This window comes from Heteronotia binoei, chromosome 5, assembly GCF_032191835.1.
Source record: "Heteronotia binoei isolate CCM8104 ecotype False Entrance Well chromosome 5, APGP_CSIRO_Hbin_v1, whole genome shotgun sequence".
Taxonomy (NCBI): Eukaryota; Metazoa; Chordata; class Lepidosauria; order Squamata; family Gekkonidae; genus Heteronotia; species Heteronotia binoei.
Window position 1 is genome coordinate 158,129,403 of NC_083227.1, and position 25,525 is coordinate 158,154,927.

Here is a 25,525-nt window from a genome sequence, read left to right on the forward strand (position 1 = left end):
GAGGGAAACTGACCCATGTTTTTTCTTGACTTTAAGGGGTCAGTGGAGCTCCCCCAACCCCTTAAAGCCAAAAAAAAAATGGGGCTTCCCCTCTCCAGCAACTGCTGAGCACTGCAGAGGAGATGTGCTGAGTGCCCGGTGTGATGATGTCACCACTTGGTGCACGCACAAAAAATCTACTGGGGGGGTGCATGCTGGGGTTCTGCCTCAGGCAACAGAACCCCATGCGCTGGGCCTGCCAATATAGAGCCCCCTGATCACTCAGGCTGATTGATCACTTCCCACTTCAGTCACCTGACAGAACTTAGTGCTTAGAGATTTTCTATCTCATTCCTGAAACACATGGCTTTTTTCGTTTTTGTACATTCATGTCCAAAAAGTTGTGGTGAGCTATGATTAGACATTTGTCAGTGGTCTAAGTTATGGTTCTAGATCAAGGGTTCCCAAACTTTTTGAGGCCGCAGACACCTCTGGAATTCTGAGAGAAGAGTGGTGAGGGCTACCTGCAGGAGGCTGCTTCAAACCTAAAATGGCTGCCTCTAGAGTCAGAGCCAAATGGAACACTTTCATCTCTTGCATAGAAGGAAATCCTGATGAGGAACAGAACTACACTGTGACTGAGGAAAGCCCAGTATCTTAGCAGTCCTCATCCTTCAGCGGAAAACCACTTCATTTGACTGAGGGAAGTAGGGTTGCCAAATCCAATTCAAAAAATATCTTGGGGTGGAGCCAGGAGACTTTGGGGGTGGGGTCAGGAGACATTGGTGGTGGAGTCATGAGCAAGGTTGGATCAAGTACATTTGAATTCCAAAGGGAATTCTGGCCATCACATTGAAAGGAACTGCACACCTTTTCAACGCCTTCCCTCCATTAGGAATAATGAAGGATAGGGGCACCTTCTTTGGGGGCTCATAGAATTGGCCCGCCTGGTCCAATTCTTTTGAAACTTGGAGGGTGTTTTGAGGAAAGGCATCAGATACTATGCTGCAAATTTGGTACCTGTACCTCAAAGAACACCACACCCCAGAGCCCCAGATGCCCGCAGATCAATTTCTCATTATTCCCTATGGGAATCATTCTCCATAGGGAATAACAGAGTGCCCAGTAGACATTTTCCTCCCCCCCCCCCCCAAATTCTAAAGCAGAGCAAGGGCCTCCAAACCGGGGAATCCCCTGCCCCCTCCCTACCTCTCTCTCTCACACACACACTTACTGGGTCTGGTTCCTCCACAACTTTACTTGCTCTGAAAACAAAAGCAAAAGAAACGGAGGGTCTGTGCTCTGACAAAACTGCTGCTGACCCTTCGCCATGAAGCGCGTCCTGTTTCCTGTTTCCTGCTCAACTTTAAAGGCATACATTTCAAAAACGGACCTGCTTGCAGGTTTCTAAACCTGCCGGAGCTCGAGAGGTGCATAGTGACTGTGGGGGCGAGGCTTCCCCCCACCAGCCAGCTGGCTGGGGGCGGGGGGAAGCCTGTAAAACTGGGGGATCCCCCACTGGGACCTGGGGATTGGGAAGCCTAGAGGGAAGTCAGTAACAAGTCCTGCCTTACAATGGCCTCATCCACTTTTGAGAAGTTTAGCAGGCATCAAGGTAAGTGACAATAAGCACTGTGGCACAGATGGCCACCACATTGGGGGAACCCTACTCCAGATTTATGCTCATCATAAATAACACAATTTATTTCTTAATTTATATGATTATCTGTCCTTTAAGCAGCCTTACACGCAAATAATAAGCCTCCATAAACGCACATATATCGTATCATTTTAAAACACATTGGTGGCACAAAGCATCTTATAATTAGACGAGAAGCTAATGTTGACATGGTTGTCATAAAGAGATCACTGGCGCAATCACAGGAACTGACACATTATTTTTATTAAAACGCAATTGCAGCATTTCATTTCTGTCTTTCCATAGGCTACTGATTATGGGTTTTCCATGCCAGTTCGGTCTTTTGCAATATTGTTTGATTTATTATTATCCTACAATGTTCTAATACTACCTATGAAGCCCAGCACCCTGCAATCTGCTTTCAGCCCTTCTAGACAAAATGTAAAAGGTAGGCTTTACTAGGGTTGCCAAGTCCAATTCAAGAAATATCTGGGGACTTTGGGGGTGGAGCCAGGAGACTTTGGGGGTGGATCCAGGAGACATTGGGGCAGAGCCAGGAACAAGGGTGTGGCAAGCATAATTGAACTCCAAGAGAGTTCTGGCCATTAAATATCTTCCTTCTATAGGAAATAATGAAGGATAGGGGCACATTCTTTTGGGGCTCCTAGAATTGGACCCCCTAGTCCAATCGTTTTGAAACTTTGGGGGTACTTTGGGGAGAGGCACTAGATACTATACTGAAAATTTGGTGCCTCTACCTCAAAAAACAGCTCCTCCAGAGCCCCCAAACCTCCAGATCAATTCCCCATTATACCGTATGAGAATCGATCTTCACATAGGGAATAATGAAGTGCTCAGCAGACGTTTCCCTCCCCCCCCACTCCGTTTCTGGCGAGTCTGAAGCAGGGGATTGGTGGTCTCTCTACTCACGTGTTGCTGCCAACTTCTTCACAGCAACACAGACACACCATCCCAAGAGGAAGCCTTTCAACCGGAGACTGAAGCCTCCGGAGGTGCAAAGGCACATGGTCCTCTGGGGGCCGGGCTTCCCCCCCGCCGGCCAGCTGACTGGGGGCGGGAAGTAGCCTGGGAAAGTGGAAGAACTCCTGCTGGGACCTGGGGACTGGCAAGCCTAGGCTTTACACATAGGCAGGCAATTTGGGGGGCATGAGGACACAGGATTAAGCAATCTCTTCCCACTTGTCAGTCTACTTTTTTTTTAACAATATCCTCTATTTAATGTTTTTTGTACATTTCTGTCCAAAATGTGGTGAACTATGATTAGTCATTTGATAGTGGTCTGAGTTATGGTGTATTCTGTTTAAAAACGAGATTAAAAGACCCTTACACAGAACATGACAATTCACTTATTAGGCAGAAGAAAAAGTTATCATACGTTTGATGCTTCTTCAACGTTCGATGCGGCCACATTTTAAAATTTTTAATCATGCAGTGTGATATTTTTTGCAGAACACTTCTGCAATGAGATTCTATTCTGCTTTATCAAGTACCCTGATTAAGCATCATGGTTTAACCTCTGTGTGTATATTTGATTAAACCTTTACTTCACCTCTGCATTTTGTACTTCAAGTAAAAGACTGCAGAATGTGGGTCCTGTTCTGTTGACATCCCTTATTTATATGGCAGCCAGGAAACCTCCATTTATGCCTCTATATTTATTATTAACTCTTGCTGACATCTCAAGATTACTTGGATGCTTGCACTATTTCCCTTCAGGCATCATAATACCAAGCATATTGTTATGTGCTTGAATGAATGAATGAATGAATTCATTCATTCATTGTTATGTGCTTCCTAATTCTCTCAACAAGATGTTCTAAGGGCACATTACTTGTGTTTGTCCCTTTTGGACAAAAGAGCACCGGAAACAAATGCCATTTTGTAATACTTGCTTTGTGTGCAAATATATAAGCATAGCATAAAGATAAAAAGGTAAAGGTAGTCCCCTGTGCAAGCACCAGTCGTTTCCAACTCTGGGGTGACGTCGCATCACGTTTTCACGGCAGACTTTTTATGGGGTGGTTTGCCATTGCCTTTCTACACTTTCCCCCCAGCAAACTGGGTGCTTGTTTTATTGACCTCAGAAGGATGGAAGCTGAGTCAACCTCGAGCCGGCTACCTGAAACCCAGCTTCCACTGGGATCGAATTCAGGTCATGAGCAGAGAGTTCAGACTGCAGTACTGCAGCTTTACCACACTGTGCCACGGCGCTGCTGTAAGCATAGCATAGGTGGAAGCAAAGAAGCACTCATAAAGTGCATCAGATTTGCTACCCCATACTTTGGGGATGGAGCCAGGATCAAGGTTGTGACAAGTATAATTGAACTCCAAAGGGAGTTCTGGTCATCACATTTAAAAGGACTGCACACCTTTTAAATATCTAGAGACAAAACTGAGCTACTCAGTGTGCTTCAGTCAAAATCACATTTAGCTCTGCTTTGATGCTCTGTCCCTTCCAAATTCAAACCTGCTTTCTCTCTTTTTTTTTCACACACTGTCACAAAAAGACACAGGGCGTTTTCGCACTAACCTTACGCTGGAGCGACGTCCCTCTTCACCGCGCAGCGTCTGCGCGGATTTCACACTAATTGCTCCGCAGAACCCGGAAGAGCTGCAAAGTCCCGCGGCTTTTGCATCGCAAATGTAAACCGCCAAAACCCAGTTTACATTTGCGACGCAAAAGCCACGGGACTTTGCGACTCTTCCGGGTTCTGCAGAGCAATTAGTGCGAAATCCGCGCAGACGCTGCGCAGTGAAGAGGGACGTCGCTCCGGCGTAAGGTCAGTGCGAAAACGCCCACACATTGCTGCATTTTTCTTTCAACGGGATCCCTTTTTTCCTAGTTCAGGAGGCTCTGTTCAAATACCCATCAGAACACAATGCACTAACAAGTAGTGCCCATTGGGGGAAATATCACCTGACCATTCCAGATCATAACGGTAATGTTATAGATTTAAGTTTTTTCCTTTTTTTAAAAAAAGTACTTTCTTAGGTCCAAAATAGACATGGCAAGTCTCCATGACAAACCAAAATGTAACTCTTAACTTGACTGTTTGAGAAGCAGTGTTTGAAATCCAGAATAAACTTTTGGAACAGCCCCACTGGCCCGTGACCCCTGTTCCATTTTGTCCTTTTGAGGCATTCAAGCACTCAGTGGCATCCCAAAGTCTTTGCCTCGCTGTGCCTGCCCCACTCTGAAGAGTTTTCTTTTGTTTCTCCTTTAATAGATTGCCACCCACTAATTAACTTTGGAAATTCAAACCAAGATGACCAGCGTTGCAGTTTAAAGATTCTGCCGAGTGCCCACATTTCCCATTATCCAATTATGGAGTTTTGTGGAGACCCTTGCAGATTCCTGGGTAAATAGTGATCTAACAACCATCTTTCTTCTCCTGCTGCCCACTTTAGATAGTGTGTTTAAATGGCAGAAATCCATCTGGTATGGAGCGTAATTACCAACATTTAAAATAGCAAAGGATTTATTGCAAATGGATTTATTAGGTTTTTAAGTTAAGGAGCCAATAGACGTTTAATTAAATTATTGTTAGCTAAGGAGTTATAGGTGATCTAGGCAGAGGGATTTAAATTAAATAACTAGGGGTCATTGGTGGTTGGCTAGTGGAAGGTGAATTGCTGCTGGCAACAATAGGGTTGAAGGGGAATAGGAATAGGTTTGTACACTACCAGTTGATGAGCTGGTCTCCACCTGCAGGAGATGGCTGGCCCGGGGATTCCAGTGCTCCTGAGGAGAGGAAGGTATGACGGTGAGAACAGGCAGACCTATAGGGGAAGGAGGCCGGGACATAGCAGTGCTCGACGGCCTTCCTGCCTGCGTCCCATCCCGATGGTGACAGGTAGCGGGGCCAGGCGATCTTACCCACCTCCGGCACTGGTGTTATGTAATGCCAGGTCCATTAATAACAAGATCGCTGTCCTCCGGGATTTCTTACTGGAACAGGAGGCGGACCTGGCATGCGTGACCGAGACCTGGGTGCGTGATGGGGAGACCGTAGCCCTCTCTCAGATGACGCCCCCGGGATACTCGGTCTTTCACCAGTCCTGGACTAGTGGGCGGGGGGGGGAGAAGTGGGGCTTCTCATACGAGAGGTTTACTCCTTTAGGGCCCTCCCAGCCCCGGAGATCAGGGGTGTTGAGTGTGTCGGCCTGATGTGGGACGTTGGGGAGGGGCTGGCAATCTGGCTGGTGTACCGTCCGCCTAACGCACCGGCCAGCACCTTATCATCCCTGATGGAGGCCGCGGCAGGCTGGGCATTGGAGTACCCAAGGCTGTTGGTCTTGGGTGACTTCAATGTTCATGTCGATGACGCGGCCTCCAGTCAGGCGATGGACCTGGTGTCATCCATGGCGACACTGGGACTCTCCCAAGTTGTCACAAAGCCCACTCATCAGGCGGGGCACATGTTAGACCTGGTCTTCACGGCGGGAGTTTTAGTGAACGATATTACTGCCAGAGCAGTGCCATGGTCGGATCACTATGCCCTTAAGGCTCGCGTGGGTGTGCCACCCCAAACCTGTTTAGGCGGAGAGCGTATTTTAGCTCGCCCGCGGAGCCTGATGGACCCGGAATGGTTCCTGATGGCCCTGCGGGATCCTGGGCCCCCTGGCGATTCCTTGGATGGTCTGGTGGAGTCTTGGAATGATAGACTCTCCAGAGCTATCAAAGAAATCACACCTAGATGTCCTCTGCGCTCCCGTTTGAAGTCGACTCCCTGGTATAACCAGGGGTTGCGACAACTAAAACGGGAACTCAGACGACTAGAGAGGCAATGGCGGCGTACTCGAGACGAAGCGACTCGAACATCTTATAGAGAGATTATGAAGTCCTATGAGGTGGCAATCAAAACCGCAAAGAGAACATACTTTGCGGCTGAGATTGCGTCCGCAACATGGCGCCCGGCACAACTATTTAATATAATTCGGAGTCTAACAACACTGCCGCAGGGCAGACCAAATTGTAAAGAATTGGAGATTGGCTGTGAGGCTTTTGCGAATTTCTTTGCGGACAAGATCGCTTCGCTCCGCCTCGACCTCCCTGCCACATTGGAGGCAGTTAGCGAAACCGAGGCTCCGGGCCTGTCTTCGGATTATGTTCTGGATGGTTTCAGCCCTCTCAGCCTGGAGGAAGTTGACAGGATCCTCTTATCTGCTCGCCCAACAACCTGTAAATTGGACCCGTGCCCCTCCTGGCTTATTAAATCCTGCCAGAGGGAGCTTAGCTATCCTGTACGGGATATCATAAATAGATCCCTCACGGAAGGGCAATTTCCAACACAGCTTAAAGAGGCGGAGGTCCGTCCCCTCTTGAAAAAAACATCATTAGACCCGGCCCAATTGGCACACTATCGGCCGGTCTCGAATTTGCCCTTTTTGGGCAAACTTATTGAGAGGGCAGTGGCGATGCAGCTACAGACTTTCCTGGATGACGCTTCCGTCCTTGATCCCCTTCAGTCTGGCTTTCGCCCGGGACATGGGACGGAGACGGTGTTGGTTGCCCTAGTGGATGACCTTCAACAGCATCTGGATCGGGGTGGCCCGGCGGTGCTGATGCTGTTAGACCTGTCGGCTGCGTTTGACACGCAGGCCATCGAGAGAATCGCCAGGGGGCCAGGAGTCCCGCAGGGCCATTTGGAACCGTTCCGGGTCCATTTGGCTCCGCGGGCGAGCCATAATAGGCTCCTTGCCTAAACAGGTTTGGGGAGGCATATCTACACGGGCCTTAAGGGCGAAGTGATCCGACCATGGCACCGCCTCTGCGGTTATATCGCTCACTGCAACCCCGGCCACAAAGATCAGGTCCAACATGTGTCCAGCCTGGTGAGTGGGGGTTGCAACGAGTTGAGAGAGTCCCAGTGTCGCCATGGAAGACACTAGGTCCGTCGCCTGCCTAGAGGACGGGTCATCAGCATGGACGTTGAAGTCACCCAGGATTAGCAGCCTTGGGTGCTCCAGCGCCCAGCCCGTCACCGCCTCGAGCAGGGACGGTAAGGCGCTGGCTGGTGCGTTAGGTGTACGGTACACCAGCCAGATCGCCAACCCCTCTCCAGCCTCCCACGCCAGACTGGCACATTCAATACCCTCAATCTTTGGGGCCGGGAGCGCCCTGAAGGAGTAAGCCTCCCGTACAAATAATGCCACTCCTCCCCCCCACCCACTAGTCCGCGATTGGTGAAAGGCCGAGTAGCCCGGAGGAGCTGTTTGCGAGAGGGCTACTGTGTCGCCCTCCCGGATCCAGGTCTCGGTCACGCAAGCCAGGTCCATGTTCTGTTCGAGCAGAAATTCTCGAAGGATTGAGGTTTTATTATTAATGGACCTGGCATTGCATAACACCAATGACGGAGGCGGGTTATTCAGCCTGGCCCTACTACCTGTCACCCTTGGGATGGGATGCAGATTGGAAGAGGGCCGAGCACTGTCATGTCTCTGTCCTCTTCCCTTATAACATCTGCTCCCACCGCCATACCTCCCCCTCCCCAGGAGCACTGGAATCCCTGAGTCGGCCATTCCCGTTGGCAGCAGCTGCTGTTTAACCACTATCAAGGACTGCAATCAGAGATACTCTCTCACTACTCCGTCCCACTAGGTACTAATATTCCAATTAACCCGAAAAACCCCTCCCTAAATTTCCCTTGTATATAATTGGTAAAAATTAGAATCAAATAGCAAATCAATTATAGTCCCCCCTTATTAACCATTCTTAAATTAATTAGCTAAAAATTTAAACAATCAAATCCAATATATACAATAAAATGATCAAAGTGAGTCAATTAGTAAGCAAATTTTTAAACTAGTGGATTACGGGTAAGTGGAGGTAGAAGTTGTTAAGTGCAATATGAGTGCAGCCTAAGTTCCTCTAATAAGGCAGGTAAAGGCACCAGTAGGGTATAGATGGGATATTGCAAATAGGATGTTGAAGCAATAACGTGGAATAAAGTGCGAGGTGCAGAGTCAAGTTCAGATGTCGATGACAAGGAGGTGCCGTATAGATATATTGGGTGGCTCTGAGAGTTGCCGACTCCAATTGCAGGATCCAGTGGCTGAGGGTCTTATACGATGTTTCCTGCGTAATCTGGCGAGCCCGCAGAGGGTAAAACCCCCCTCGTGCTCCCCCGTCACGCAGTAAAGCACTCCCCGCTTTACCTATAGGGGCAGTCAGTTCGTTTAGAGCCCCATTTCACCTGTGCATCCCGTTGTTGTATTTAACCGCACAGGTCGCCTGCATTAGCTCCCCAGCGTTGCCCGTTGCCACCTCCAAGCTTCCCCGGTAGCTCGGCCCCTCTGGCACTCCTCCCGTCACACCCACCAAGTGAGTGTCGCGGTCCTCTCGCCGCGTCCGCTGTCCCCACCGCACTCGCCAGGTAAGCGACTTCGGCCTCAGCCAAACAGCAAGGCAGCAATGTCGACTCCACTCCCGGCTCAGACGCCGAGCAAGCGGCTCCAGCCTCAGCCCAGCAGCCAAGCAGCGATGTCGGCCCCCGCTCCCGGCCCGGGCGCTTATGTCTTCGGCCTCAGCCAAACAGCGAGGCAGCAATGTCAGCTCCACTCCCGGCTCAGACATCGAGCAAGCGACTCCGGCCTCAGTCCAGCGACCAAGCAGCGACGTCGGCCCCCGCTCCCGGCCCGGGCGCCTACGTCGCCGCCCCAGCCAGGCCGCAGTCCACGCCGCCGCCTCAGCTGAAGCTGTGTTCGAAACGGGCCGGAGCAGGCCCCGCCCTCGGCTCGATGATAAAGGCTCGGCGTTGAAAACTCAGCGTTGGAAGCAGCTCCGTCGGCACCCCAACTCTCCACGGACCCTCCGGTGTCTCACCCCCTCTCCAGGAATCGGCGCCAGCCTATCTGGGTCTCGTAGGGGGGGTTAATAACCAGGTAGGGACCCTGTTTTCAGGAGCTCTAGCACCTGAGCTCCTTCCTTGGTCGCCATCTTTATCTCCATAAAAAGAACATTTGTTCACACCATCAGAAATTATATTGAATGAACTAATCTTTGAAACAAGTCATGACCATGATGACCACAACCCAAAGAAACATGTGACTATCTTTGCTTCCTAAAAAAGTTTTGGACTTTGTATTTGACCGGTATTTTCCATCCCTTATTGCATATCTCTCCACCCCATCAAAATGCAAAGTGACACATCATTTTTGAAAAAAGGCATATGCAAGAAAATTCCTGTTTCAAGATGTAATGTCAACATTTCCACTAAGCGTCTCTAGCTGCACTGAGCGTAGACCAAAGGGAAGTGATGCTGATAGGACATTGGCCAAAAAAGCAAGATAGGTTTTGCACAGGGTCACATTCTTAAGGACAGATCAAGTTTCTGCTCCACTCCTGGATTCCCAGGCATTGGTTGTGACATAGAGGGCTTTTTCATCTTTAATTTATTTGCAAGTCTTGCTTTCTGCAAGGATACCAAGGTCTTGCTACCATCATCCATGTCTAAGGATGCAACACTAAGAACACCTTCCTGGAAATAACAGTGGATATAATGGGACTTATTTTTGTGTAGACCTACAGAGGTTTGTTCTGTTAGTGACTTTTAGATCAGACTACTCTAATGTGCTCTATGTGGGGCTGCTCTTGAATACCGTTCAAAAAGTCTGGCTGGTGCAAACTACTACTGGCAGATGTTAGTGCTATAAGCCTCCTATAATGACTAGGAATAAGGCCTATTGTGAGGATAAATACAGGCTCTAGAAAGAGGCTCTGGGTGAGTACCCCAGCCTTGGGCACTCAGCATCAATTTGCTGTGGCATCATACCGTGACAATGATCACCAAGATGTTGATCCTCAGCTTTCCTTTTGTCTGCAGTGCATTGTTGCCGCCTTTTCCTGTGCAGAATGCGGCGGCCAGGCTGCTAGTGGGACTACCTCGGTGGGAGCACGTGCAGCCTGGGCTGAGGGAGCTGCACTGGCTTCCAATTGTATTCTGAGTTCACTACAAGGTGCTGGTGATTGCCTTTAAAGCCCTATATGGTCGAGGACCTGCCTACCTTAAAGACCGCCTCTCTCCATATGTTCCCCAGAGAACACTGAGATCTAGCTCCCAAAATCTCCTAAAAATCCCTGGACCAAAGGAGGCCAAACTGAAAGCAACGAGGGAGCAGGCCTTCTCAATAATGGCTCCCCTCTGGTGGAATCAGCTACCAGAGGAAGTGCGAGCCCTGCGGGACTTTACCCAGTTCTGCAGGGTTTGTAAAACTGTCCTCTTTCAACAAGCCTATAAGGTTGAACCCTGAAAGTGACATCTGGCCATCTGGATATATACTTCACTGTAATGTAGCACCCCTAATTTATTGTGGTTTTTAAAATTTTATGTAACTGTTTTAACTGTATTTATCAATTGTATTTTACTATACGAGTTGTATTATAATCATGGTACATACCATGTCTTGTTAGCCACCCTGAGCCTGCCTTGGTGGGGAGGGCGGGATATAAATAAAAACTTATTATTATTATTATTTATTTGGCCTTGCAGTTTTTAGCATCAGTGTGTGTTCATGGAGTGATCTGTTGAGGAAGGGGGGGTTGTGTGGCATGGTTGTGTTATGGTATACCATAGATTACGTGCTTCAAAGCAGCCATTTTCTGTAGGGAAGTGATTTGACTTCAGCTTTCCATCTCCTCCACCCCCTCACTGCAGCCTCAACCTAGGAAAAATATAGTCTTTCTCCACAGTGGGGACCAAAGCAGGAGGGAAGCAACCTTAGCAGGGTATAATGACACAGAGTCTACCATTTTCTTCAAGGGAAGTGATCTCTGCCATATGGAGAGCAGTTGTAATTCTGAGTGATCTCCATTTCTCACCTGGAGATTGGCAACAGTGGTTCCTCAGGAGGAAATGGCTGTTTGGGGGTGGAGTTTATGGCATTTTACTTGTCAGAGCTCCCACCCCTCCCCAAACGCCACTCTCTCCAAGTTCCACCCCTAAAAACTCCAGGAATTCCGAGCCTGCAGTTGGCAACCCTATCTCCTTCCCAGCCACCCATCAACCTACCTTATCTGCCCCTCTGACTTCAGCTTTCCATCTCCTCCCTGCAGCCTCTACCTGGGAAAAGGACAGTCTTTCTCTGCAGTGAAGACCAAAGCAGCTTACATCATTCTCCTCTCCCCCTTTTGATCTGCACAACAACCCTGTGAGGTAGTTTAGGTTGAAAATCTGTGATTGGTCTGAAATCAACCAGTTAGCTTCCACAGCAAGAACCTGGGTCTGGCTATGCCACACTGGCTGTCATGGGGAGGCTGCTGCTGAACTGTAGCAAGCAGGCAAGCCTAGTTAAGTCATAACAATCAGTCAGGTGGCATCAAATCACCCAGAGAGTGCTGCCAGTCTTAGGGTAGCCAAGCTCCAGGTGGAGAACCACGGAACTATAATGCCAAAAACAACAAAACAAACCATGGCTGGATTACTAAACCATGATTACTTAAAGACTTCTTAAAGATTTATGGATATATGCATACAATTTCATAAATAATTTTAAAAAGTCATTCCATACAAAATTTAGGTGTTCCATATAGTAAGAACTCATCCAGTCCAAAGAGGTGCTTGTGCAGAGTGCAGAGTGCAGAATGCAGAATGCTCTCTCATATATTAATTGTGGAAATCTGGAAACTCATGCTGGACTCTCCAAAAAAGCCTCTGACATACTTGCTAGCTGGTAAGACGTTTCAGTCACCCTTCTTCATGGAGGAATTGATAAGTAGTCCGCAAATTCAACAGGGTCCAAACCTACATACATGTGAAATACAATACTGGCATTCCAGAACCCGAGCCACTTTAGTAAAAATGATATTAACAAAATATAAAAAGCTCACCACTTCAATAAGTTCACACACATGCCAAGCACAGTCCTTCTTCAAATGAAGAAAACTCTCAAACGCTTAGTCCATATTGGAGCATTAAACAGAAGAAAATCTTAATAATTGATTACACCTGTTACATTTAAAGAGGCAGGCACCAAAATACCCAACTATGTGATACAATTAACAGAGGACAAATTACAGAAAGCAAGACAGACCCCTTGGGATTAGAGTGCCAAATCTGTGTGTCCAATAGGATTCCTTATGCAAAGAACCTTACAAACATCCTCAACTTTCCAGGACGACTTGCATGCTTATATATAACAACAAATTTAAGATTGTCAATGGAACAATCCGTTTCAGTATAGTTGGTGACGAGAGGCGCTTCAGGAACTAAATTGTGTTCCCTTGCCTGATGTTCTAAGATGCAGACCTTAACAGGACATATTTATTTATTTATATGTCCCTCCCCTCGACAGGCTCAGAGTGGCTCACAACCAATAAAACAACATCACAATATAAAACAATAATATACAGTAAACTAATCAGCAAATTTACAAACAATTGACAAAGTATTGTACTCCCTATGTACATTTTAGAACAAGCCTCAAAAATCAAAATATAGACCACGCCTTGGGAGTTGTAATAGCGAAAAGTTTTTAAAGGAATGGCCAAATTGGTTTCTGGTGGATAAAACCATCTTTGTTTGGATAGCCATAAAGCAAATATTGCAATTTCTGCAAGGGTCATGTCCCTGGGCAGAAATAGTTTCACTTTTAGGGGGTATTAAGTCTGAATGTATCAGCATATCCCCTAAATTTTTGGTATGCCTTAGTCCAATAGAAGGACGAAACTGGCACCCCAGTACTTCCAAAAGGAAATGCCAATGTTTAAGGATTACTGTACATAGAGTGTTAAAAAAGGTGTGAAATCAAAAGCACATCAGGCTCTATCCATAGCATTCCCTTTATTGATCTTTTTAAACAGTTCAGATCTATATCTGCTATTTGGTCTATGTGCAGCAGTTTGTATAATATCTGGTGGATAAACCCATCCACTGAAGGGTAAAGCCATCTGTACGTAATGATGGAAATTAGTTGAGTTCCTCCTAACTCTCAAAAACTGCCCATAGGCTATATCGTTTTTAAGATGTAATGGGAGGCACGAATGATAATGGAGATAGGAGGCTCTATCAGTATTTTTCCTATATAATTTCACTGCAAGGGTTCCGTTTTCAGTACAATACAAATTAACGTCCAGATAAGTTATTTCCTTTTAATGAAACTGATCGGTGAAGTCGATGGAAGTATGGATCTTATTAATCTGTACAATAAACGGGTCAGCTAAATCCTCCACTGCAATAAGAATGCATAAACAGTCAATACAATGTTTAGAAACCAAAAGACGACCCTACCTGGTGGAACAAGCTCCCATTGGAGATTAGGGCCCTGCAGGGACTGTTGCAGTTCTGCAGAGCTGTTCCACCAGGCATTTAACTGAGGCGGTGGACATTTTGTTATTCTAAGGCCTCCCTGCTGCAGGGACCCTGATGATATAACTTTGCTGACCCATTTATCTTACACTATTTGGGGCATGTATGGAAGGAGTGGAGGCAACTGATATTACCAGCTGCAGAATTGGAGTTTGTCTTTAGATTGTTATATTGCTTTTAGATTGTATATTGTTTCATTATATGTATTTGATTTTAATCTTGTACTGAGTGTTGTTACCCGCCCAGAGCCCATTTGGGAATGGGCGGGCTATAAATTGAAAAGAATAAAGAATAAAAATGATTATTTTGTTGGTTAAAGATCTCTCTCGCTCTTTGAAATTAGCCATACTAGGAGCGAAATAGCTTCCCATCAAAGCACTTTTAATCTGATAATGGTAATTGTCCTCGAATCTGAAAAAAGAAAAAAAAAATCTGCCAATTGCATGAGAAAAAGGGTAGAAAGTATCATAGTATGTTGCTCCAAAGCCTCCTTTAAAACAAGCTGCGTCTCATCTAATGGTGTATTGGTGACGAGGTTACATCTAGGGCATTTTCGCACAGAGCTTACCCCGGAGCGACGTCCCTCTTCACCGCGCAGCGTCTGCGCGGATTTCGCACCAACTGCTCTGCAGAACCAGGAAGAGCCGCGAAGAGCCGCGGCTTTTGTGTCGCTGACGTAAACTGGTTTTTAGCAGTTTACATTTGCGACGCAAAAGGCTCGGCACTTTGCGGCTCTTCCTGGTTCTGCGGAGCAGTTGGTGCGAAATCCGCGCAGACGCTGCGCAGTGAAGAGGGACATCACTCCGGGGTAAGCTCTGTGCAAAAACGCCCCAAGTGTCATAAGGACGGCTCCCATAGGGATCTTGAAGCCTTGCATTTGAGATATAAAATCACTAGTGTCCCTAACAAAAGCCTTAGTTTTTTAAACAAATGGCTGAAGCCAAAACCCCAAAAATTTGGACAAGAGTGCTAACAACAAGTTACTCCCAGAAATAATAGGGTGCCCGGGGAGGGGGGACTCACTACAATAATCAGTTCTATTTAAAATGACACTGGCCTCCCCTTTGTTGGCTGGTTTACTATATGGGATACCTAAATTTTGTCTGGAATGACTTTTTGAATTACTTATGAAATTGTATGCATATATCTCTAAGAAATCTTTAAGAAGTCTTTATTAATCCAGCCACAGTTTGTATTTGTTGTTTTTAGCAAGCTCCAGGTGGAGGCTGAAGAACTTCTGGTATCACAACTGAATGTCCCTCCAGACAACAGATCTCTTCCCCCCAACCCCAGGAAAAATAACTGCTTTGAATGGTGGACTTTGTGGCATTATATTCAGCTGAGGCCTCTTCTCTCCTCAAACTCTGGCTTCTGTAGATTCCACCACAAAATCTCTAGGAATTTCCCACCAACCTGGAGCTGGCAACTCTAGTCAGGACTGGCCCTAATGAGTCATCTTTCAGCGGCCAAAATAGGCCTGGAAAGGACCCCCTCCCCCTGTCTTTTACTGACAAAACCAAGCTTGAAATACTATGGTTGCCTAACAACAGCCACTGAGGGGAAATAAAGGATCAGTGGGATGGGCCAATAGAACATGAAGGCAGCTTTCACAATGTCCCACTCCTCATCTGCCCTGGGGCTGGAGGGACTGAGTGACATGTGGCTCAGCTAAAGGGAGGGTAGATGAGTTGTCACCAATGTGACTTGCCTTTCATATCTATAGGAAAGTGCAATACACTGCTTTGAAATTCTGCACATAAATATAACAGAGCTCTAAGTTGGCAGCCATGTTGGGAAGCAGCTGAACAACTCTTAGAGAGCACACAAAAGCTTACATTCTGAATAAAACTTGGTTGGTCTTAAAGGTACAACTTGACTCCTGCTTTGTTCAATAACAGAGCTCTATCACACTTAAAAGATTGATATATATTGTGACATAAACTTATGCTCTGGTCCATGAAAGCTTAGACCAGAGCATACCCATTTGGTTTTAAGGTAAGACTCTTGTATCTGGGTATGCTTTAAAAAGTTCTGATGTTACTGAAGCAAGCTTTTAGAACTGATTAGATTGTTAATTACACTTAAAATTTCACTACAGAAGACTGCAGAAAGCAAGGGCATGAGAACAACTGGGGAAAATGTTTACAGTGTTTTCTTATTTAATTAATACATTTATAATCCACAAATGTTCAGTCTAAAAACGTCTTCAAAGGCGGCTTGCAAAATACAACAAATGTCAGTATGAGACTTCTGATGATAATATCAAAACAGTTGTGAACACAGAATCTAAAAACAATAAACATTAGAAGGTGGGGGGATGCCATGAAAATGTTAAAACTGAACTCAAAACAGTCACCTACAAGTCTAATGGGAGAAAGAACATTTTGCCTGGCATATAAAAAAAACAAACAAAACAAAATTAGAACACGGCACTTGAGCCCGAAAGATTCTACAAACCCTAACAAAACAAAATTGGCAGGAAAATCTTGAGAGGCGGGAGGATTTCGAAAGGAAAGGTGCCGCTACAGGAAAGGTTGGCATTCTGGTAGCCACACACTTTAACCAGTTGTTTTTTTTTAAAAAAAAACCTTTTAAAATTTATTTTATTTATACCCAGGCTTTCCGCCCAATGGGAATCCCTAGTGGTAAACATCAATTTCTTTCCCTCCGTTTTATCCTCACAACAACCTTGTGATGTAGGTTAGGATAGCAGTATATGACTACCATGAAAGCTCACTGGGTGACCTTAGGCCAGTGTGGGGACGTAAAACTGACTTTTTCCAGATCCTATACCACAGACATGTCTTTTTAAAAAAAGTTTCAGTACTTTAAGGCCCTTTATACAGTCAGATTTTGCGAGCACTCGATCCACCCCACACTCCACTCGATGCTACAGAGCCACATCATCCAAACTGATTCCACATTTAAGAAATTGTTTTGCACCTTTCCAAAGAAAAACAGCTTTATCTGTGCGTTAGTTCTACATTTCCATGGTTTGATTGAATTCTACGCTAGAGTAGTTTTTTTCTTTTCCAAAAGTAGCATTCTGCCTGCGCCTGAGAGCAGTTTCCCCATCCCCCACACTCCACATCTGTCCAGCAGGGAGATTTTGGATTTCCCCCTTCCCCATCCCTGCCATGATGGAATCTCCTGCCTTGCAAGCAAAAGACCTCCCTCCTCCCATGATCTCTCAGCCTGTGTGTGTTGCTTGTAAAACATTCAGCAAGGCAGCAGATGACTGGGAGAAGGGGGGAAAGAGAGATTTTCTGCCAAACCAATATCGACACAATTTTTGTTTAGGGGAGTAGAGACTTTAGAGTCCATGCGCTTCCATTGATGTGTGAAAGTTATGAACGCTCTTTGACATGGATCTCAAGCTGAGTGGATTCTGTTTACTCCCCCCCCCCCACACCCTTGGTGCATTCTTCTACCCTGTGGCTGTTTAATGTGAGCTTCATGCAGAGCTGCTGCTAGTTGTTGCGGTCCAAAATAAGATCTAGTGGCTGGTTCATTTGACTCTCGCCTTGATAGACCTCAGCACGCCTTAAGGCAAGTGAGGGAAAGTGGTGTCCCATAGCCTTTCAGCAGCTCATTGGGGGCAGGGGAGGCATTACGGAGCTGGGTTTTGCATGCTGCCACTTCCAGAGGAAGGTGGGATGCTACAGCTTTTCTCCCATCCCCCCCCCCCCCTTTTTTTGGCAAAAGCTCTGCTTGGCACAAAATAAGCGCTCATGTTACCAAGCCTCCTTTTCCTTCACTTCCTGGAGGAAGCGTGAGGGGCATCTGATGGGGGTAACACAGTCTCACAATCATTGTAATATATGAGCAGTGGTGGGGAGAAACTTCCAGAATCAGTGCAATGACAAGAGAACAATGAAAAGAGAGATGGAGCTTTGGGGAGGAGTTTGAAACCCCAAAGGGAAAGCTCTACAATTAAGGCATAGATCTGGATCTGCAGAAATGTTCAGGCCAAAAAAAGTTTTGAGAACAATGGGGCAAAAGCAAGGTGGAAGCAGTGTGTTGCCCAAGGCAAATGTTTAACCTAGAAGAAACTTGCGAGGCAAGACAGAACTGAAGGTGGCAGGTAATGTAGAAGGTGGCTTTGAAATGCACACAAAGAAAGTATCAAAGGGCTAGTGTAGAAATGGCCTAAGAAGTCAGTATGTTGATAAAAATCTTTGTTTCCATTATTGAAGAGAGAGATTTGATGTGGAAATATTAGCCATATTAAAGGTAATGAAAAAGTTCACAATTCTTCAAAGTAGCTTCCACTATCTATAAACAGACAAGGAAAGAAAGCAACAAAAAGAAAAGGAAAGAAGCAGTTTTGTTTTATTTATTTATTTATTTCCTTCCTTCCTCCCTTCCGTCCTCCCTTCCGTCCTCCCTCCCTCCCTCCCGTCCTCCCTCCCTCCCTCCCTTCCTTCCTTCCTTCCTTCCTTCCTTCCTTCCTTCCTTCCTTCCTTCCTTCCTTCCTTCCTTCCTTCCTTCTTTCCTTCCTTCCTTCCTTCCTTCCTTCCTTCCTTCAATTTCTATCCCATCCTCTCTGCATGCGGACTCAGGGCGGCTAACAGACATTTATATTTACAAATGTAAAACCAATAAAATACAGTTACAATTTAAAACCACTCCGTGGTGCCGTACAGTTGTTTTGTACAGTTGTCAAATTTTATATAAATTTGCCATTTTCAGTTGTGCTAGCTTAACTGTCACTTTCCACTTAAACAAAATTGGTAGAGGAAATCTACTCTGCTACGCAGTATTTATTATTTCCGTTAAACTGATTTCAATCATGATGAAAATGCATAAAACAAAAAAGTGAAAAATCAACATTTTAGTATTATAGATCATTCAAACATGTGAATACCTCTGACAAATTAGTCACCAAAACAGAAGAAATCTACATGCAAAATGTGTTCTCTCTCATAATTTTTTTTATTAGCTGACATTATAAATGATGATCACATTATCTAGCAGGAATATACAAATATTCTCTCGGCTTGACTTCGCGAACGAAGATTTAAGAAAGATGCAGTAGTCCACGTCTGCTGCAGGCTCGCTGGTGGCTGACAAGACCAATGCGGGACAGGCAGGTCCAGCCACAGTGGCTGCAGGGAAAAGTCTGATTTGGGGTTGGTGCTGTAGCAGTGCGATTCTTCCAAATACAAATGTTAATCAACTGTTAAATAAGCTCCACAGCCAGCACACCAGTCCACTGGTTGAAGAACTACTAGGGAAGGAATGCTGGAAGTGAGAGATACTGTTTGTACCCACTGCCATCAATCTGGGATGTGACTAGCCAACCAGCTCTTGAGGTGGGCTGGCCCATGTTTCCTCTCCAAGGGTTCCTTATAGGCTTCCCAACCCTCCCACCCTGGCGGGGAACCCCAGGATTTCCAGCCTCTTCCCCCGCTCCCCCAAAAAACGGAAGCAGAGGGAGGGGGGAAATGGTGCCAAGGAGCACGGCGAGCCACCCCATCTCGGAGCGGGCGACGCTGCTGCACGGCTGCCGCCTCTTCTCCGCTCACCACAGCTGCTCCTCCGAGATGGGCTCAGGCTGAGCCCATCTCGGAGGAGCAGCTAAGATGAAGTCGAGAAGAGGCGGCAGCAGCACAGCGTCATCGCCCACTCCGCCTCTGAGGTAAAATCAGAGAAGGGGAGGGTGGAGGCAGGCCAGGAGCGTGGCGAGCCGTGAATCTGTATGATCCCTGTATTCCACCGTTAAAACATCTTATTGTATAATAATAGACAGATCAGAATGCAAAAGAAGCAAACTGCTTGTTTACAAAGAATGCAAAAACTGGAGATCATTTGTCAATTGGGAACCTGGGTAAAATTTCTTCCTGCTCTCTCCAAATATGCAAAGTTGGCTTAACTACCATAGAACAACAGCTTGGTTTAAGTGAGAGCTTGGGCAGGCAAAAGATGGCAAAGAGCTCCCAGGCCAACTCAGGCTACCTTTTATTTACCCTGGATGGAACACATGGGAAGTCTCATCTTCAACTCACTGTAGTCATATCTGTTACATAGGCCAACAAGCATCAAGACAAATGGCCAACAAGATAGATTCTGAGCAGAAGGAGTAGATTGGGGCTACAGTCATTAAATGCCCCTTCCCCCGTCATTCTTCCCACCAACATACCATTTATGGCATGAAACATACCAGGATAAATTATTAATTTATTAATTATTAAATATATTTATTTACTTCATCTGTACCTTGCTTTTCTCCCCAATGGGGACCTTGGACCAGTCACACTCTCTCAGCCTAACCTACTTCACAGGCTTGTTGTGATGATAAAATGGAAGAGAGGAGAATGATGTAAGCCATTTTGGACAGGGTATAAATTAATTAAATAAATAAACAAATACTAAGTGACCACAGTGAGAGCCTTAGTTTGGTATCCATTGTCCACTCTAGAAAGATTTATGGTGCAACGCATTTACACCCTGAAAAAATATACTGTCGCTTATCCATTTCTTTAAAGCAGACATCAGCTTAATCTCTGTAATTGTTTTTCTTATTAAGGGTGTGTGTATTCTGACAAACTTCTATTGTGCTTCAATGAGAGAACATTTTAAACAGGGAGGTAACAGTTTTCAAGCAGAACAAATGGCAGAAAATGTATTAATTTATTCCACCACCTTAATGAATTGTTGTTGTTCAGTCGCACAGTCGAGTCCGACTCTTTGCAACCCCATGGACAAAGTCATGCCAGGCCCTCCTGTCTTCCACCATCCTCCGAAGTCTGCTCAAATTCGTGTTTGTTACATCGGTAACACTGTCCAGCCATCTCATCTTTTGCTGTCCCCTTCTTCTTTTGCCTTCTGTCTTACCTAGCATCAGGATCTTCTCCAAGGAGTGCTCCCTTCTCATTTGGTGGCCAAAGTATTTCAGCATCTGACCTTCCAGTGACCAGTCTGGGTTGATTTCCCTTAGGACTGACTGATTTGATCTTCTTGCAATCTAAGGGACTCTCAAGAGTCTTCTCCAGCACCACAGCTCAAAAGCATCTATTCTTCTGCGTTCAGCCTTCCTTATGGTCCTGTTCTCACAGCCATACATTACTACTGGGAATGCCGCTTTGACTATATGGACTTTTGTTGGCAGGGTGATTCTCTACCTTTTATTATAGTGCCCAGGTTCGCCATAGCTGTCCTCCCAAGGAGTAAAAGTCTTTTAATTTCATGGCTACAGTCACCATCTGCAGTGATCTTGGATCCCAGAAATGTGAAGTCTGTCACTACTTCCATATCTTCCCCTTCTATTTGCCAAGGTGTGATGGGGCCGGATGCCATGATCTTAGTTTTTTTGATGTTGAGTTTCAAGCCTACTTTTGTGCTCTCCTCTTTCACCCTCAACAAGAGGTTCTTTAGGTCCTCCTCACTTTCTGCCATTGGAGTAGTGTCATCTGCATATCTGAGGTTGTTGATGTTTTTCTCAGCAATCTTAATTCCAGCTTGTGCTTCATCCAGGCCAGCCTTTCGCATGATGTACTCTTTATATAAATTAAATAAGCAGGGTGACAATATACATCTTTGTCGAACTCCTTTTCCTATTCTAAACCAATCAGTTGTTCCTTATCCCGTTCTGACCGTTGCTTCTTGACCCTTACACAAGTTTCTCAGGAGACATATGAGGTGGTCTGGTGCTCCCATCTCTTTAAGGACTTGCCACAGTTTGTTGTGATCCACACAATCAAAGGCTTTAGCATAGTCAATGAAGCAGAAATATTGTCCTGCAAATTTAAAACGTCAACAACGTAATTCTATAGCTATAGACAAAATGTTTCTTTTCTTGTGATAACTACACAGGTAACATATCACCTTTGCTTCGATATACTTTTTCATACTGTGTTGTAATAACTGTAAGAAATGTCTTGCCTTTTGTAATTTTTGCTTTTGAAAGGCATTATAGACAGATTCCCTCTTTGAAATTTTAAGGAATTTGCTCAAGCTGTGGAGGGATTCAAGGTTAGTCTCTGTTACATTCAGCTTCCAGTTTATTAGCGGAGGTGGGGAGGAATGTTTGCTAGGGCGACCATGACAAGCAAATTTGTGTACCTTGTTAATTTCTGTGAAATGTGCTTTTGTGCACACTTCATAATTATGAACATTTACACTGATGAAAATCAGGCAAGCTTGAATTAATGTGATATACAGAGGAAGTTAAAAGGTTGTTTCATGTTGACAAACTCCCCTATTATCTTGCACTGCCATGACAGAGATTATAGTATTTCATCTATCCATTGACTTGATGTCTAACTGCTGAGGTCATGGATTCTCTTGCAAGAGTTTCCTCTATCTTAATTCTCAAAGGAAACAGAGAAATAGGTCACCCATGGCAGTACACTGCAATATGCTAATTCAATATGCTAAATTCTGTCAGTTGTATCAAGTGTTGCAGACGCTGGAATGCCTTTGAATAAGTTATTGCTGGGGTTAATACATATATTAGTCTAGCTGGGTAGATGTTTCAAATATATTCAGGAGTCATACTATAAATCTGTCAAAGCATCCCTGTCACCTTCTGCAATCCTATCATTACACAGTGAACCAGCAGGGTTGTGGCCGATTTTCTCTTCTGGTCACCTCGTCTTCAAGGACCTCCATTTCTGAGGCTCAATCATTTTTACATCAGTTCTTTTGACCACAACTAGGTAATGCTTCTAGTAGCTGAAGGTCACTTTTTTAGTCTGAACATAGATCGTTGGCTATTTTAACCTACCTTTTGTCTGTTTCCTGTTTTTCCTTGGCTCTCATTAACCTTTGCTCCTATCTGTTATTTGCTTTCTTTAATATTCTTTTTTTTTTGTGTGTACAAGTACAGCACAGCATAAATAGTTCTTATTTTCAGTCTTAGAAGGTGAGGTGAAAATTTCATCAAACAAGGACCCAATACAAGCGTTGTCTAAGACTAAAGATGGGCTCTCTTCTGACTGTGCTCCAGGTTTTGTTTTTTGTTTTTTTGTTTTTTTTAACACAGGCACACACACAAAAGGAAATAATTCCATACACTGGATGGGAGATATATTAATTAAGATAAACTCACAAGCGTCAGCTGTGATTCTGTTCCTTAACCTCCTTCCCTCTCACCCTCCTTGCTAAGCTCAAAAAAGAAGGAATGTAATTAACCCCAGCATATGCTCATTGAGCTTTTAACCTGAGAACACGCGCAGCACATTTTGCTCTTCAGTTATGAAAGGCCTCGCAAGATAACCCGAAAGAGCTACACTTACGTGATTTGTCCTGGGTCTAATTTCAAACACAACTCTATTAACCAGCATTTTGAACGGTGGCCTTCTCGAATCCGTGACGTGACACAAACTTTGGGAGCATAGAATGGAGACAAAATACCAAGGGCATAAGCTTTCTATTCTTGATAGTGCCACCCCTCACATAGCAAACTCTAATGGAATAAAATGCCAAAAGCAACGATATTTAATAAGAGAGGAATGGCTGGCTGATTTATGATGGATAATTCTTGCCTGCGCTCTTTCTGGGGCTTGGAACCCATCTTTTAGAGAATCTTCTTCTGTGGTGTAATTGGTGCTGCAAAAGGGAAGAGGTCAAACAGCTGACTCGAGGGCAAAATGGCATGGCATCCAATGTTGGGCTGCTGTATAAATAATTAGACAATTCTATCCCTTTCCCCTTTATTTGCAGTTCTAAATATAATATAATAGATAATGAAATCTCACATGGCATGCTTCCTATTTGGGTGGCACCAATGTGCGTTTCTCATATTGTTTACACCGCCAGACAAATATCTTCAAAACAATGCAGACCAAAGTAACACCTGGTAGACAATGAGCAACAATTTATTTATTTATTCAGGGCAAATATTTTTTACAAACTTATGACACGGAATATTTCAGAGCCTGTTCCTAGCTTATTAGTTAGCTTACCATATCAGAATTGAAGAAAAATGGAGGGGGAGGCTCTCCAAAATGGCCACCTGCCAACCTCAAGGGCAATAATAAAAAAAAACCCAGGTTGCCCCACAGGCCCACACCCTCAAAAATTAAAAGGGAAAGACCAACCCCTGGGCTCCACAACCCCTGGCCCAGCACACCCCAAACCCTAGGCAGACTCAGCCAACAAGAAGGACAATGCCACGTCCTCCACCGCCTCCGATGCCGCCGCCAGCCCGCAGTACTGCAGCCGACGCTCCAGCCGACGCCGACACTCCAGCCAACGCTTCACCCGCCGCTGCCCAGTCGACTGCCACAACAAACCCCAACGTCCAACCAAAAACAAAAGAAAAGCCTCAGACTCAGCCCGATCGTCTGCCAAGACGCCTTTTTCTCTGCGCGCCGAAACGGGCGCCCCCTGACTCTTCCCATCCAGGGAAGCAAACTCTGCTCATGCAGCCTAGCAGCCATGTTGCAGGCTGCAAGCATAAGATTCTTTTGCATCACACAACATAATGACATGATCTGGGTAACGAGTAACCAAGCTAAAGGACTTCGGTAATAACTACTATAATGGAATTTCTGAAGTACTGCATCTTCCAGCAGCCTTTAGCTGTGGCCTCTTCCTGGAAGGAGGAGGAAGAGGGGAGAGAAAGAAGGGGGGGGGGATGAAACAAGAGGTCTGGAAAGAGAACTACAGTCAGAAACAGGCCTCTGAGTGCTGGGAGGATACCAGCGGGGACTGAAGAAGCTGGAGAAAATAATCTCTTCGAATCCTGTTACCAGACTGAAGTTGAAGATAGAAATTTTATTTATTGTGTTAGGAGAGCCATGAAAAGAAGGGCTTGGAATTCCAGCTTATCACCAGCAAGCACAAAAGGCCTAGTTAGACCCCTCACAAACCCAGATCACTTTCCCATCCCTTCTCAGTTGAAAAACTTCCCTGTTTACTTGTCTCATGAAGAAGAAGAAGAAGAAGATATTGGATTTATATCCCGCCCTCCACTCCGAAGAGTCTCAGAGCGGCTCACAATCTCCTTTACCTTCCTCCCCCACAACAGACACCCTGTGAGGTAGATGAAGATATTGGATTTATATCCAGCCCTCCACTCCGAAGAGTCTCAGAGCGGCTCACAATCTCCTTTCCCTTCCTCCCCCACAACAGACACCCTGTGAGGTGGGTGGGGCTGGAGAGGGCTCTCACAGCAGCTGCCCTTTCAAGGACAACCTCTGCCAGAGCTATGGCAGACCCAAGGCCATACCAGCAGGTGCAAGTGGAGGAGTGGGGAATCAAACCCGGTTCTCCCAGATAAGAGTCCGCACACTTAACCACTACACCAAACTGGCTCTCCAGTTCTTGTTGCTATGAAAGAAAGTTCTTGTTGCTATGATCTATCTGCCACTATAGTTATTGGAACCCCGTAGGGTTGCCAAGTCCAATTCAAGAAATATCTGGGGACTTTGGGGATGGAGCCAGGAGACTTTGGGGGTGGAGCCAGGAGACATTGGGGGCAAAGCCAGGATCAAGGGTGTGACAAGCATAATTGAACTCCAAGGGAGTTCTGGCCATCACATGTAAAAGGACAGCACTCCTTTTTAAATGCCTTCCTTCCATAGGAAATAATAAAGGATAGGGGTACCTTTTTTGGGGACTCATAGAATTGGAC

General features: G+C 45.5%; 1 protein-coding gene and 1 non-coding gene across 2 annotated transcripts in view; both read right to left on the minus strand.

The window, feature by feature from the left end:
* The window catches only part of TENM2 (teneurin transmembrane protein 2), a 1,752,117-nt gene that overhangs the window by 1,198,638 nt on the left and 527,954 nt on the right, over positions 1 to 25,525 (minus strand). The window lies entirely within an intron of this gene.
* Positions 15 to 138, minus strand: LOC132573092 (small Cajal body-specific RNA 11). Its single transcript, XR_009555496.1, has one exon. It is a non-coding gene; the product is annotated as a small Cajal body-specific RNA 11 (non-coding RNA).